Raw genomic sequence first — 16,445 nt, 5'->3', positions numbered from 1 at the left:
AGATGGTGCTGGCAGGTTTGGGACGTGGTTGGAGTCCTCAGCAGCTGCCCACAGGCAGTGAAAGGCCAGCAGGGTTTGTAACCAGAAAATTCTCCACTCGTGGAGTGAAGGTGGGAAGTGTCCTGGCTGCCAATGTGTGATCTGCAGCCCTTGGGTACCACCTCTCTTAACCCCTGCTCTGCTGCTCTGCAGAACAGGAAGGGTTGGTTGATTGGTTGGTTGGTGAGGAAAACAAGGCTGCACACTCTCATCCTCTGCTGAAGGGTTTGTTTCTCATGCTTGGATGTAGCAATGGGTGCTTTGTTTGTGTACTTTAGAAATGGTTTAAGGTCTCAAGAGCTGGCTGATCCCCCACAGTTGGTTGTAGAGGACCAGCCTGTTGTCAGTGTGATGTCTGAGCTGCAGAGATCCAAAGTGCTGTGAGAAAAGAGGGGAAACAGGACAGGGAGCTGTGACAGGAGCTATTCACAATGCAGTGGTTTGTTTAAGCTGTACCATTTATAGACCCTGGGTAATTTTTGGTCACCCACCATCTGATTGGTCATCATGTGTCTAGTTAGCCCTTGACCTCTAGAAGTTTGGAATATCCAGCTTTTAGTCAGTGTCCTGCTCCTGCCATGGGGTATGGCTCAGTCACACACTGTGCCCCTTGTGTGAGGGGCCACAGGTCGTGCAGGATTTCTTCCTTGCGTGGAAGTTCTGTGGCCATGCCTGTGAGCTATAGCAGGATGCATTTCACAGCCCCTCCTAAGATCCTGCCTGCTGGCCAGTAGCCTTTGATTAGGATTTTTCTGATTCCACAAGCACAAATATTGACATGGCTGTAAAACATGAATTCCAGGCCGGTAGTTCAGCCTTGGTTCTGTGAAATTCACACTGATGCTTTGTCCATGCAATTTCCAAATCACAGAATACTGTCTTCATTTTTCTCTAGTCATTTTCTTTCTCTTGTGTGTGCTCTCTGCTGTAGGCTCCTAGGCATTAATTATGAGAAGTTTTTGGACTAATTCATGCCTCTGTAAATAAATCAAATAACTCAGTGTGTGTGGATTGGCTTCTTGGACACTAGGTGAAAACCCATTTTGTGACAACACCTTTATGCACCAGAAGGTTGTGCATGGAGCAGTAACTTAACTTTTTTTAGACCTAAGTACATGAGGCAGTAAATATTTATCCCTCAAAGCCACTGAAGAGTTGGAGCTGCTTCAGGGGGCTCCACGTGCCAGTTCCCAGAGGAATTCTGCTCTGTGGGATGAGGAGTGGCAGCCCTCCCTCCCTCCCTCCCTCCCTCCTGGTCACTGTGATGAGTTCTCACGAGCTCAGTGGGACCTGCCTGGTGTGGTTTAGAAAAAGAATTGTTTATGGGAAGTGCAGGGTAGTTGCATGGCTTGTGCTTTGTGGCTTGGCCTACAAACCTGGAGATAGCATCAGTGCAAGCTGCCAGCCCTGCTGGCTGCTCAGGGGGATTGGATGGTTTTTGTTCTCCTCTCTTTGCTGAGAGCTCGATTTGCAGGGTACAGCTGAGGAGGATAATGCCTTGGCTCTGTGGAGATGTTCTGCTCTCTACATCTGCAGGGTGTGGGTTGATTAGAGACCTTCTGAACCTGTCACAGGTTGAACTGTGACTGGGAATATGGGGTCACTTGTGTCATCAGCTCAGCTTCTCCATAGTAGAACTACAGGTGATATTAGACTCTTAAAAAAACCCAAACCCACCCAAATCCTCCCAAACAAACAAAAAACCTCCACCAAAATCACCTTACAGTCCAGAGGAAAAAGAGAAAATGTGCTTAAGATAAGAAGGCAACTCTGTCTGCCTTTTTTTTGGCTTTAAGTGTAATGGAGATCTGCTAGTCTGGTTCAAATTAAGGGTACAAAAATTTGAAAATATTTCTAGCAGCTAAAAATGCTTTTGACTAATTCATGATCATAAGACTTATTAGAATAAATTGCATATTCAAATTATTACTTCCTTTTTTTTTCCTTTCTGCTAGCAGGGTGTTTGTGGGTTTGACATTAATTTAATTGTTAGATTAATCACATTGTGCAGTGGGAATGTGGTGCTGTAGTATTTGAAGGCAGTAAAAAATAGTGTGATTATTTAGGTATTTCTGCACAGAAAGTTGGTGCAGCTTTTACACCAAATACAAATTGCTGATTTTCTCATTTGGTCAATAACATTATATTGTGTTTTACTTTTTTTAGATCACATTGAGGTCATCTCGTGGAATCTTCTGAAAAAACAAGAGTAATAGGAAGAAAATGTTTAATAAAAGTATCTTCTCTACACAGTCAAACTGAAACAGGGAAGGTTCATTGGAGTAAGTAGTACAGGACTGGGGTTTTCTGGGGTTGTTTTCTATTGGCTTTTGCTTGTAAAGTCAGCATGATTGTTAGGCTTTTATTGTATTTAACTTTGTTGTAGTTACATTAAAAATATAAATGGGTGACTCTGTACTCATTTCAGTTGATCAGCTGGTAATGGACTCATGGATTCTCACTGAACTATCTTCCCTCTTGGAAGTACTTGTATCTTGTGAGGTTGGGATGGGTTTCAGGTTTTTCTCTTGGCTGCTGTGTATGCTGCCTGTGGTTTTGAGCAGAGGGTTGTCTGGTATAGATGTCATTACATATAAGCCCCTATTTGCTGGAAAAAGTTAAAGCACTGCTTGTATTTTCCAGGGAATTTGAAAATACACTTGTTTTTTTTTTTGGCCTGTAACTATCCAGTCATGGCCCTTATGACTGACTTTATTTTGTTGTGTGTATTATTTGTCCTGTATTGCAGTTCCATCATTCATCAAACTTGCTTAGGTTTTCAGTTTCTGAATATCAGAGACATCTTTCCTTCACTGTTTGTAGTTCACTTCCAGCTTTTGTGAATTCTGGGCTGACACATGTGTGTCTCATTTCTGATAAAAGGAGCTTCTCTACCTAATGCAGGTACTGTGGATGGCACTTTTTGCTACCAGATAAATAAACATTTGTATCCTGATATAGTGTAATTCTTAATTTCTGTATCCTTCATGTGCTTGAGATGAGAAATGTAATCATTTCTCTGCCACTTTGCATTGGATTGTCAGATGTTTAAACATATTCTCTTTAGAAACTGGGAAAAAGCTGTATTTGTCTGATGCATTTTAAATGCATATGTCTGATGTAAAATGTAATATGCAAAATGCATGTGTCTGATGTAAAATGTAATATGCAAAATGCACGTGTCTGATGCATTTTCCTCCTGCTGTGTGGTTGTGTGAATGTAACTCTGCAGGAGTCACTGGGAATAGTCCTGAATGCCTGGCTGGGAGTGAAAAAGATCTGGCCATTAGAACTGAGAAGGGTGAGAAGTCATTTTACTTTACAAGAAGTATATTTTTGCATTTTACTCTTATTACCAAGAGGAAATGACTCCTCTTAGCTTCTTCTTTGAACACAGATGTGTAGGGGGTGTCATAATTTGGGTAGAACAATGTTTGTGGAACCTAATCAGACAAGAAAAGCTTTTCATCCTTGGTGTTTTTAACAAAGTGTGTTTAACTGACAGAATAACGTTTGGATTGATTGATTTCCTGCCTTAAAGAAAAAAATTCGATAAAATTTTCATTTCAGTGTGGATTTAAAGAAGTTGATGTGCATTAGTTCCCTTTCTCTAGGTACTTGAAAGAAATGCTACAATTTTTAGTCAGCACATTTAAATTTCATCAGTTCCTGATCTAGGCCAAATGTCAAGTGACTGGTAAATACTGATATGCAACATTCTTGTGGCACCTGACTCTGAATTCTGACCCCTGAAGTGTTCAGGAGCTGTGTTATGTGGAGTTATTTGTCTTTTACTGCCTTATTAGATGACACAGAGGAAACACAGGCACCTGTTCACAAGGTCCCAGTACAAACAATAAACCAACCTATTTGCCAGCTGCACACTCAGTTTGACAAGTTAATTCTTGACTCTGGTAATCAAGTTACTAAAACAGATAAACAATAAAGTTACAGCTGAGCTCCCCAAATAAATAAAATGAAGAATGTCCACTTTAGTCATTTTAAATCACTGTTCTTAGGCCTGTGCCAGACACAAAACTTGCTCAGGTGTTCAGTAGTCAGTAAACTTGTGTTTCTTCCCTCCCTCCCACCCTTTTTGTTTTTTTGTTGTTTTTTTGTTTTAAGAGACTCAGAGAATTCCATTGTTACAACTTAAAATTAATTCAGATTTTTCCTTTTTGGAGAAATGTTTTGCAACCCGTTTGTTTGTTTGTTTGTTTTTAGTTGGAGTTCGTGTGCTTGTGTGTGTTTGGATCATCACAAGGTATTTTGCAATTGGACTTTTTAAATTCCAATTAGCATTAAAATAAAGTGCTCTCAGCATCTCTATTCACAGTTAAAAAGCCAGATGGAGTTCTTGTGAAGTCTTAGAAGCAGATGCTGACTCTCACAGCTGGGGAAGAGTAACCCCAGGAGCAGCCAGGCCCTGCTGAAGGGATGCTGAAGGCTCCAAGGGCTGCTCTGTTTCTGGGCCACTGAGCCTCCATCCATGGAGAATTGCAAAATTATGTGTGCAGACCCTAAGCAAGGTGCTTTAACTTCAGTGCTGGAGCTGAGCTTGGAACCAGCTGACTCCCAGGGGTACCTTTCAGGCCAAATAATCTGTAATTCCTACTTAATCTGAAATATTTTTTGGTGCTTGTGATGAATGGCCAGGGCTACTTTTGGCTTTATTACCTTTATCTTCATGACAAAAAGGGTTTGTAGAATTGTGTTTTTCTACCAAATGGCATTGTATTTCAACTTGTCTTTATAAGTAAGTTTTATGAAAAATATATATAAAATATATCTAAATATTTGCATTAGAGTTGAGTTGTTTGATTTCCTTCAGTGTTTGCTCAGTCCTTGACCAGTCCTGTCCATGTAACAAATGGCTCTGAGCAGCCACCTCTGAATCTGTGGTGGGGGCATTGAAACTGGTGTAGGAAGAAAAATAACTGCAAAAATCCAGATTATGTAAGAAACAGACCCCATCAGGAAGGATGCCTGGTCAGATGAAACATGTAAAATCTATATTTTTTTTTCCATTAAAACTCATCTTTCTACTTTGTAGGATGCATGGCATCTCTGTATGAGACTTAAGCACAAGCTGCTTGTGTGTTATGGGCTGTGTGCCCTCCTTGTAGGTGAAAATTTCACTCCTCCTTGATCCTCAACTGCTTTTTATTTCACTGGTTCACCTCCCTCTGTAGATACAAGCAATCTGTCTGCTGGAGACTAAATCCCCTTTCCTAGAGGTTTTGATCAAAATCCCAGAATTAATTAAAAGGTGAATCTTTTAGTCCCTGTGTGACAAGGTGTCCATCCACTTAGAGAAAACCTCAGTTTCTGTTTTTAACTTTTTTTTACAGTAGAATGTTATCTAGATGTAACATCTTAATAGCCAGCTCCTGGTGAGATTTGGTGCTCTAGGTTCATTTGTACAATTCCAAAGGAGAGGAAATATGAACTATTTATATATTTATATGTCTTATAAGTGGAATGTTAAGGAAATCCCAGAGAGCAGAACTAATCCTGGTTTATTATTTCCTAGTTTTGTTGTTGGACTGTTAAGAAGTCAGGTACAATTCTTGTTGAGCAATGGGATGACAGGGCCTCTACAGTTTACTTAACAAAGAACTTTTATTTACAGTTTACTTAGTACAATAAAGTAATAAAAGCTCAGATTATTAATGCATCTTTTCAGATTCACGACAGACACTGCAGAGTAGTTTAATAATAGCTTGGGCTCTTAGAAAGCCAGGTCCTTAGGCTGTGGTTTTGCCTACAATTTGTAATGATCTTAAGAGCTGTCAAGTGGCCAGGCAGCCCCGAGGCTGCGAGGAGCTGTCCCTGTGCCACTCCTGTGCCACTCCTGTGCCACTCCTGTGCCACTCCTGTGCCACTCCTCTGCACTCCTCTTGCTTCTCCCTGCACCCTCCCTGTGCTGGCACCCGCACTGGTGCTGCTTTAGAGGAACACCTGACTGCCTGGCCTCAAATCACGTCTTTACTCTGCTTCAGCTCCTCCTCCTCCTCCTTTCCCATTCAGTCTGACTGTCCAGTCCCCCTCCTGCCCCCTCCATTCACCTGTTTTGTTAAGCTTGGTTTTGTTTGTTTGTTTAAAATATCCAAGTGAGTGTGCCATCATTTCAATGTTTGGTCTATTCTTGGAACTCAACATACCCTAACATGTCATGCTGGCCTCCTGATGCTGTCTGGTTTTTGCCTTTTTTTCTTTTCTTTTTTTTTTCATGATTTTTTAACATGATCTCTCCATAACTGCCCCTGAAGGCCTTCAAATAAAGATCTACTCTTATGTTACCTCCTTACTAAAATTATTTCAAGTTTCATTTCCAGGCTGGGAAAAAGGCAGCACTCCCTCTAGTTCATGAAGTATCTCCAGTGCAGGGTCAAAAGGGCTGAGAACTCACCAGCTCTGATCTGTTCCCAAATCTTCAGTCTCTCCTTTCTGCACAGGAACAGCATCTGCAGATGCATTGCCCCTCGTGCCAGGGCCCACTCTGCCCGCTGCTGTTGAAGTTTTCCAAAATATCTAAGAGAGCTGGTTAGAAATGCCTCTAAAGGTGATTTCTACCAGATGTTTTCTCACAGCCCAATTGATATAGAATCCTGAATAACTGGCCTGGGCTTTTTTCTTTTGAGCTTTTCTCCTTTTTCTCTCCCTGACTCTGTTGGTGAAGGTGTCAAATGAACTGTTCCTCATATGACAGTGCTTTTCTGAGCTGCTGTTTTCTTCCATTCCTTTATACTCCTTCCTTCTCAACCATGCAGAACTGCATTCCAGCCAGCTGAAAGGGAATGTTTTCCCATAGTGTCCCAGCTTGTGTGTGATCTGGTGATTGGATGCTTCTAAAGACAGTTTCACATGGCAATATGGAAATGTGAAAGGAGTTTTTCTTCTCCTTGTAGCTCAGTCTACTTGCACAATTCAAAAGGATGGCCTGAACCTGTTCCTATTTCCATGTGACTGTGCAGTGATTTCAGGGTAGAGCAGAGGATGCCTGTGAATTGGCTGTGAGAAGCTGCTGTGTTCCTGTTTGCTGTTCCAGAATAACCTCCTGCCTGGCCATTGGCAGAAGTCTGTCTGAAACTGGGACTGAAGTTTTATTCACTTGTTCAGTTCCTCCTGGATATTCTTCAGAGGGTGCAGCAGATGTGTGTGCTTGCCTAAATATAAAGTAACAGGAAGTAAGATTTTCCTTCTTGTGCCAGCCAAGTCCATAAGTTCCTCTGAGTCTGGAATACCATTTTAGTAGTGTTCTTCTCTATATGTAGACTTGTTTTCCAGGAAAAAAAAATCTGAAGACAGTCTTATTCACAGTTATAATTGAATATAGTTGAATATATATTTAATGAATATATACTGAATATATGAATGAATATATTCAATATATATATATATAATATATATATGAACATATATAATGAATATATGAATATATATATATAAAATTGAATATATGTTGAATATTCAATGACACAGTTGTCATTGAATTGTAAAATAACTTTTGTAAAAAGGGATGACTACAGGTAATCTCATCTAACCATCTGTTCAAATGAAGTTACTTAAATTAAATTTTAATTTGTAACCACTTAACATGTTTGCATTTTTTTCATATCTCTGAGTCCTGTGTAAGTCAATTGCAAATTTAGGTGGTCAGCATTTCTTGAAAACTGGGCCACTTTTATTTAGAGGCATTAATATTTGAGTAGAAACTGCATTCATTGTTTAAAAGCCTTAATTTAATCCGGGGTTTAAAATCCTGATTTCAGTTTTTAAAACTTGGGGCATAATGTTATGGGCACGCCAGAGGAATAACGCTACAGGAGATGAGCAGGCAAAATAATCAGGGACCTGGGATAAAAAAAACTCAAATGAAATTATCTTTGTTTGTGGAAAATTAGCTGTATTTCATGAGGAAAATGAGACAATCTAGGCTTGATGGCTGAGAGACCATTCTTGGTACCAGTGTGAGCACTGTGAGGGAAGGAGGCCTTTGAGAAAGGCCTTTTATGTTTTCTGTACATAGATATTTTTATTCTGATTTCTGGAGAAACCCTGACTAAATGGACATTTAATTTTCCATTCCATAGGGCCAGCTCATGTGGCAGTTGAACTAAACTGCTGGGAAATATTTATAGTACCACATGATCTTTAAAAATAACTTTCCAGTCTACTTTGTAGATGTCTTGAATTCTTAAAACCTTTGGTATTGTAGGTAGATACCTGTGATATTTGTGGAGTGGAAATATCTCTGCTTTGCTGATTTAGGCATTTGTATTTATGATCAAGTTGCTTGTATTTTATTTTTAGATTTGGAAGCAGTTTGGCTGAAAATTCACCCATGCAGCTGTAGAAGGCCAGAACCTTGAGTGGGTTCACTGTAGGGCTAAATGAGAATTGCCATAGAGGGTCTGCAGGGTTTCCATGGTCTGCAGTGGTGCACATGTGACTGTGTTCACAGGGGTCCAAGGATGACTCCGTGTTTCAGAAGGCTTGATTTATTATTTTATGATCTATATTATATTAAAACTATACTAAAAGAATAGAAGAAAGGATTTCATCAGAAGGCTGGCTAAGAATAGAAAAAGAAGGAATGATAACAGAAGCTTGTGTCTGGGACAGAGAGTCCAAGCCAGCTGACTGTGATTGGCCATGAATTAGAAACAACCCCATGAGCCCAATCCCAGCTGCACCTGTTGCATTCCACAGCAGCAGATAACCATTGGGTACATTTTGTTCCTGAGGCCTCTCAGCTTCTCAGGAGGAAAAATCCTACGGAAAGGATTTTCAGAAAATATCATGGCTACACTCACTCACTGCTGGAATAGGCAGTGCTGCTTTAAACTTTTAAATCAAACTCCCCTGCAGCTCGCTCTCTGCAGCTCCTGAAATGAAAGGAGGCTGTGCCCAGGCGGGCTCGGGCTCTTTCTCCAGGTGACAAATGACGTAGCCAGAGGTCACAGTCTCAAGTTGTGCCAAGGGAAATATTGGTTGGATGGTAGGGAAAAGTTCTTTACAGAAAGGGTGATAAAGCACTGGAATGGCTGCCCAGGGAGGTGCGGAGTCACCACCCCTGGATGTGTTTAACAAAGCCTGGATGTGGCACTGGGTGCCAGGGTTGAGTTGAGGTGTTGGGGCTGGGTTGGATCTGATGGTCTGAAGGTCTCTTCCAGCCTGGTTATTCTGTGATTACTGTTACCCTTGGTGTCACCCCGTGCCCCTTCCGTGGGTGAGGCCCGCGCCCTCACCGCGCCCCGCTGCACGCCCAGCCTGCCGCGGCAGGGCGAGGCCACTCGGGCTGTGCCTGTGCCCGGTGTTAGCGCTGTGTGCCCGGTGTTAGCGCTGTGTGCCCGGTGTTAACATTGTGTGCTCCGTGTTAGCGCTGTGTGCCCGGTGTTAGCGCTGTGTGCCCGGTGTTAACATTGTGTGCTCGGTGTTAACACTGTGTGCCCGGTGTTAGCACTGTGTGCTCCGTGTTAGCGCTGTGTGCCCGGTGTTAGCCCTGTGTGCCCGGTGTTAGCACTGTGTGCTCCGTGTTAGCGCTGTGTGCCCGGTGTTAGCGCTGTGTGCCCGGTGTTAGCACTGTGTGCTCCGTGTTAGCGCAGTGTGCCCGGTGTTAGCGCTGTGTGCCCGGTGTTAGCGCTGTGTGCCCGGTGTTAACGTTGTGTGCTCCGTGTTAGCGCTGTGTGCCCGGTGTTAGCACTGTGTGCCCCGTGTTAGCACTGTGTGCCCGGTGTTAGCGCTGTGTGCTCCGTGTTAGCGCTGTGTGCCCGGTGTTAGCCCTGTGTGCCCGGTGTTAGCGCTGTGTGCTCCGTGTTAGCGCTGTGTGCCCGGTGTTAGCGCTGTGTGCCCGGTGTTAGCCCTGTGTGCCCGGTGTTAGCGCTGTGTGCCCGGTGTTAGCGCTGTGTGCTCCGTGTTAGCGCTGTGTGCTCCATGTTAGCGCTGTGTGCTCCGTGTTAACACTGTGTGCCCGGTGTTAGCGCTGTGTGCCCGGTGTTAGCGCTGTGTGCCCAGTGTTAACATTGTGTGCCCCGTGTTAGCGCTGTGTGCCCACGGCGGGACGGAGGGGACGGCAGGAACGGGGAAAGCTGAACAGCGCTGCGGGCTGCCCTCAGGGAGAGCTGCCCTCAGGGTGGGGGAACAGGAGCCATGAGGGGAGGGACGGGACTGGAGCGATGAGGGGATGGAACGGGAGCGGTGAGGGGAGGGAACAGAACTAATGAGATGAAATGGGGGCGATGGGGGAGAGGGAACGGGAGCGATGAGGGGATGGAACTGATGAGGGGATGGGACAGGGCGGCTGAGGAGATGGAATGGGACTGATGAGGGGAAGGATGGAACGGGACTAATGAGAGGATGGAACAGAGGTGATGAGGAGAGGGAATGGGAGTGATGAAGGGAGTGAAACAGGAGCATGGAACGAGGACATGAAACGGGAATGATGGGGGCAGGGGATAGGAGCCGATGAGATGGAACAGGAGTGATGAGGGGATAGAACAGGAGTGATGAGGCCATGGAGCAGGAGTGATGAGAGGAGAGGGTCAAGCAGGTGCCCAGAGTGCCCCTGTCACAGCCTGTGGCAGTCCCAGGCAGCTCTCGGGCACTGCCCTGGGCTGCAGAGCAGCTCCCAGGAATTTGGTACAGATTGAGGAACAGAAGAGAATGTAGTTCTACAGAGCTGTGAACTGCCCCTCATCTAATGCATATATTTGTCTTTAGTGTCTTCAGAAGAAATCAGACTTTTTTAATCTTATTTAAAAACTTTTTTCTAAAGGCCTTCTAAGTTTCATAGGACACAAGTCTTCCTGCATAGTCAGACTCCTTTTCCATCATTCTACTAGGTTCTTTTCCCTTGTTTCTTCTCAGCTATTTCATTTATAGCTTGCTCATCCTTTTATAGTACTAGATGTTTACATGGTTAGAAAAACGATTACAATGGTTGTGTTGTGTGAGTGCTTAGTGTTTCTCCTACTTAGACTACGTGATGTGCTGCTGCCATTTCCTAGAAAAAGACTGTGGTCAGATTGTCATCTCGTCTGTTCTGGACAGTGAGATACTGTTCAAACACTGTTCTTGTGTGTCTGCATGGGCTGGCCCTTTTCACTACTGCAAGACTTCTGGTTTTTTTTAGCCCCTTGACTGCCACATGACAGAGCAAGCAGTAGATAAAGAGCCGTATTGATCACAGTGATGATTGTCTTGGATGTGATGCTCAACAGTTGTAACAACTTATTGCATAAAGCAAAAATGTGGATAAGCAGAGTGCCCTTAGTTTTTATCCAAAACAAGTTTGCTTCTGATACTCGTCCTTTATGTCAATATTCATAGGTTTAGTGAAAAAGAAGAACAAATCCAGCTTTATATTTAACTTGAAGAGCTGTAGATATTTATGTGCCCTTAAAATGCACCTGAGTTTCAAAGAGGTGGTGTAAAGGAAACTTAGGGAAAGTTACTTTTCAATATATAAATGATCCTCCCCTCCAACTTTTTGCCATCTGTTTGGGATGATAGCACACTGATTTCATGCTGAGAGAACTGACCACATTTCAGGGCTGGGTGACATCATTTCAGATGGAAGATAGCTCTTCTAAAGACTTCCAAAGACTTGGTGCTCAGGAGAATAAATACTACGAGAGATAACAGGGCATCAAAATTTTCCTCTGGCACTGCATTATATGCGTGTTTATAATTACCACCTTCTTTGCAGCTTCTTTTACTTCTGTTTGATTAGTATTCTTCTGGATTATAGTTCAAGATAAAACATTGAACATTACATTGGTTTTTATGTTGGTATTCTTTTAACAACAGAAAAACATCTCAGAGGATGAGTGATAGGGGATTTGTGGTGAGTTCAGAAGTAAAGGATTTAATGACACAGTGTGAATTTTCATAATTGCTGCATTCTTCAAAAAGTTGGTTTTGGAAGAACTTATCTGACTCAGATAAATGTTGAGTGTTGATGACAAAGTGGATTTGGTACTTTTTAATGTCTAAGTCTTTTGCTGATATGATAAATTATTTTCAAAGGAGAGTTCATTGCAGTTATTCCATGTCTCATTTTTTGCAGTGCTCCAGACAGGCTCACTGTGAGCATGTTCTTGGGCAGCTCTTAATTTCAGGGTACCCTTACAAACTCCCTCCCATACTTGTCCTTTGTATCTCCTTGGTCAGCACTCTTTGATATTTGCACCTTTTAGATTTAATTCCTGTACATGTGCAAGTTAACTCCCCAGCCCAGGTACAATTGATTTAATTCCTGTATGTGTGCAAGTTAACTACCCAGCACAGGTTAAATTGATTTATTCCTGTATGTGTGCAAGTTACCTACCCAGCCCAGGTTAAATTGATTTAATTCTTGTATGTGTGCAAGTTAACTCCCCAGCCCAGGTACAATTGATTTAATTCCTGTATGTGTGCAAGTTAACTCCCCAGCCCAGGTACAATTGATTTAATCCTGTACATGTGCAAGTTAACTCCCCAGCCCAGGTACAATTGATTTAATCCTGTATGTGTGCAAGTTAACTCCCCAGCCCAGGTACAATTGATTTAATCCTGTATGTGTGCAAGTTAACTCCCCAGTACAGGTACAATTGATTTAATCCTGTACATGTGCAAGTTAACTCCCCAGCCCAGGTACAATTGATTTAATCCTGTATGTGTGCAAGTTAACTCCCCAGCCCAGGTACAATTGATTTAATCCTGTATGTGTGCAAGTTAACTCCCCAGCCCAGGTACAATTGATTTAATCCTGTATGTGTGCAAGTTAACTCCCCAGCACAGGTTAAATTGATTTAATTCCTGTATGTGTGCAAGTTAACTCCCCAGCACAGGTACAATTGATTTAATCCTGTACATGTGCAAGTTAACTCCCCAGCCCAGGTACAATTGATTTAATCCTGTATGTGTGCAAGTTAACTGCCCAGTACAGGTACAATTGATTTAATCCTGTAGGTGTGCAAGTTAACTCCCCAGCACAGGTACAATTGATTTAATCCTGTAGGTGTGCAAGTTAACTCCCCAGCCCAGGTACAGTTGATTTAATCCTGTACATGTGCAAGTTAACTCCCCAGCCCAGGTACAGTTGATTTCTCCAGCTCTGGCTGCAGTGGTGGGAGGCCCTTGGAGCTGGGTGCTCCTGGGCTCCCAGCAATGTCCTGAAGGAGTCACGATGGATTTGAGTTTGGCACAGGATGGTCTTGCCTGCCTTCAGGAGAATGGGTGGGTGGTTTGGAAAGAGAGCACAGCCCCAGTGTGTAACCACAGCCTCTGAAATCCTGCTGAGCCTTTGGTCTGAAGAATTGGTCTGAAACTCCTGGGGATGTTCTGAATGTCTGGGTCTCGTTAACTGGTACTGTGCAATGTTCCACTGCTTCTGCTGGTGGCCAACACTTGCTGGAAGTGTTGCCAACTTTTTTTTTTTTCCAAACTGGTTTTTTACCTGCTCTGTATAACCTGGACATATGATTTTAGTTCTGTTATGATTAGGGAGAAAACATGATGGGGCTGCAATTCCCATAAAAATATCTGCAGCTTCCTTTGGACTGTGTCTGTCCTTAAAGTAGAAGCAGCCTGCTTCTGGTAGCTCTTTTTTTTCTTTGTTTGTTTTTTTTCCATTTTCCTTTCCAAGTGGTCTTGTTGATTAAATGAGGAGATGTACTTTTGTTGGGAGGTGAGGGAAAAGCTGTAAGGTCTCCTGGATTCTGGAATGAGGCTGTTAGCACCAGAGCAAATTCTTTTGTCTGCCTAGAGATGGAAAGTCCTTTAAAAACCACAACAGCAACACCCAATTGAGTAATCCTGTTTTAGGGCTTCTTCTTTGTGTACATTAAATAAATGAGTGATAAATTTCCTTCTTCTGCAGATGTTCTACTCATCTGTATTCCATTTCTTCCCATTAGTATAAGCAGCTCTGGCAGAACTGCTGGTACATTAAAATACAAATTGATTAGGAGGGAGACACATTTGTGGGCACACACAAATCTATGAATCTGAAATCTGCAGGTTAAAGCTTAGAGAAAATTTACACTTAGATGGGAAGGTTTGAATGCTGTCAGAACTACCTGTACCTTAGAAAGGCGTTTTGTAGTGGGCTTTGCTCCTGTGAAATTCCAAGTCATTGATTAGACACTTGAGGAGCCAAGGTTAAGTGCTGCTTTAATTACTTCCTTCTTTTGTGAGTGAGGTTGTTGTTACTGTGGCAGTGGGCAGGAATAGCTATGAGGTTAACAGCCTGAAATAGCTTTTTATTATTATTTGAATTGTTGGTTTTTTCCTTTAGCTGGAAGTTGTTTAAAATGTCTCTGCTGCTGGTACTCCCAATCCAGATGGCTTTTTGCCTTTGTTTCAGTTCCTAGATGTGATATTGAGAGTTAGTCACCACACATGGCCCAGCTGGGGCCGTGACTCATCCCCAGAGCTGCTGTGGGTTGGCAGTGCTGAGTTTCTCAGGATAAAACCTGCTTCTCTCAGCCTGTGATGTCAGCTCTTGGGGCAGGAGGGGTGCTGCCTGCAGAGCACACTGACCTGCTTCCTTGAGGAAGGAAATGTTAAGTAAGTGCCTGCAGGCAAGAATAGCTCCTCAGCATGCCCAGATTGGTCAGATGGCTTCTCTTCCCTTTTTAGCTGAAAATGCAAATGGAATTGTAAAAGATTCTGGTGTCTGTGCTGGGAATCTGTAATTATAAACAAGTATCTTACAAGAACTTTATAACTCTCTGCTGTGGTGTTTGGGCTCCAGGATATGGAGCAGCATTTTTAAGTCATGTTTCTTTGAAGATTTTAAACTCTTGTTGATGCACTAAAGTGTTTTCCACAACTGCAACTGTGGAAAACATCTGAAAGAGGATGAAAATAGAAAAGATACACTGAATTAAAGCAGGAATGAACTATATACAAAATAACTACATAAACCAGATTTTCTTGCTGCTGTACCTGTCCAAGTAACACTTTGTAATGGAAATACCTCTTTATTTTACCCTCATGACCACAGAAAATAACTGCAAATGTGAGTATCCAAATATGAAAAATGTACAGTATTAGTATTTTTTACTGACTGCTAATTTCAGTTCCAACAGAATTGCAGCCAGCATTTTATGAGTGCCAGTAACTGGATGGAGGAAAACAAATAGTTTCCCATTAAACAGCAGCTTGTGGAAAATATACTGATTGGTAATGAGGAATTAGACATTTTGTCTGGGTTGGTTTTTTAGGTAGATGTTGTGTTATTCCAATAACATAGTTTGTGCTGGGTGTAATGGGGGTGGGGTAATATTTTATTGCTTTCCTTTAGACAGCTTAGAGCTCACACACCATGCATGTCCAGTGATGAGTGGATGGATTTGTAAACTGTGGTAATTCAAATAAAATATCTTCATATCTGAGTTGTTATTTTTACCATACTACCACCTCTAATTATGTTCAGTGTAGTGGATTTTTTTTTTGGAATGAAAATGTGCACATAATGGTGGTAAAACTATTTTAGATAGCAATGATGGTAGAAGCTCCCTAATTATTGCTTCTATTGAGAAAAAAAAGTTTTTCCTTATGTACTTACGCTTTCTGAAATTTAAAGGTGTTTTATTTGGCATTAATGAAAACTCTGCTATATTTTATCTAGTACAAGTGAAATGTGAAATGATCCATGCATGAATGTGGTTACAAGATGTGTTGGCAGCGTGTGCTGGTCCTCACAGCTTTGCTAAGGCCAGGTGGAAAGGTGTTGGAATGATCTGGCTTTTGTTTTTCAGTGTATTTATGTGGCACTTAGAGGTGGGACGGAGTGTGGTGTCAAATACTGAGGCAGCTTTGAACTGGCAAGTTGATTTTGTGCTGCTGGCATCATCTGTTATCCATTGTGGGGAAGGGAAGGACTAATTGAGATGTTGGAAAGCTGTGAGTGGAGTTGAACATTCTGACATTTTCTGTCCAACAAGAATTCAAAAGATGCAGGGGTAACTTGTCTGTTAAAGTGCTGTATTGTAGTGTTTCCCAATGCTCCCCATGCCTTTGGCAGCTGAGGAGCATTGTCTGGATGAGGAGGACGGTAAATGATTCAGTGAGCCGTGGCTGAAGGGAAAACTCAGCTTTAGAGAGTGGTAATCACAAAAGAAGCCTCGGAATGCCAGAAAAACCAGTGGCAGCAATCACAGTAAATAGGAATGTGCTGAAATACAGAGGACAGGCAGCAGGAGGGCAGAGGAGTGAGCCACAGAGATCATGGGCAGGGTTTCCTCCTACCCTGCAGGGATGCACTTCCTCCATGGGTGGAGTTCAGTGCTCCTTCTCTGAGGGTGAGAACCAATTGAGATAAGTGTCTGCAGAGGAAAATGGCACTTTCTACTGCTGCAGGGTGTACTAGAGTCAAAGAAACTTTTCCTGCTATTAATACAGACTTTCAGGTT

At 42.5% G+C, this 16,445-nt stretch overlaps 1 protein-coding gene across 1 annotated transcript in view; it reads left to right on the top strand.

The window, feature by feature from the left end:
* Positions 1–16,445, top strand: part of PIK3CB (phosphatidylinositol-4,5-bisphosphate 3-kinase catalytic subunit beta) — a 68,101-nt gene that overhangs the window by 13,263 nt on the left and 38,393 nt on the right. The window contains exon 2 of the mRNA XM_036389175.1: positions 2,206–2,321. The gene's annotated coding sequence lies outside the window, so the exon portion shown is untranslated. The remainder of the gene's footprint in view (positions 1–2,205; positions 2,322–16,445) is intronic.

Source organism: Molothrus ater, chromosome 10, assembly GCF_012460135.2.
Source record: "Molothrus ater isolate BHLD 08-10-18 breed brown headed cowbird chromosome 10, BPBGC_Mater_1.1, whole genome shotgun sequence".
Lineage (NCBI taxonomy): Eukaryota > Metazoa > Chordata > Aves > Passeriformes > Icteridae > Molothrus > Molothrus ater.
Note: the sequence above shows the minus strand (reverse complement) of the source record. Positions and strands in the feature narration are given on the sequence as shown.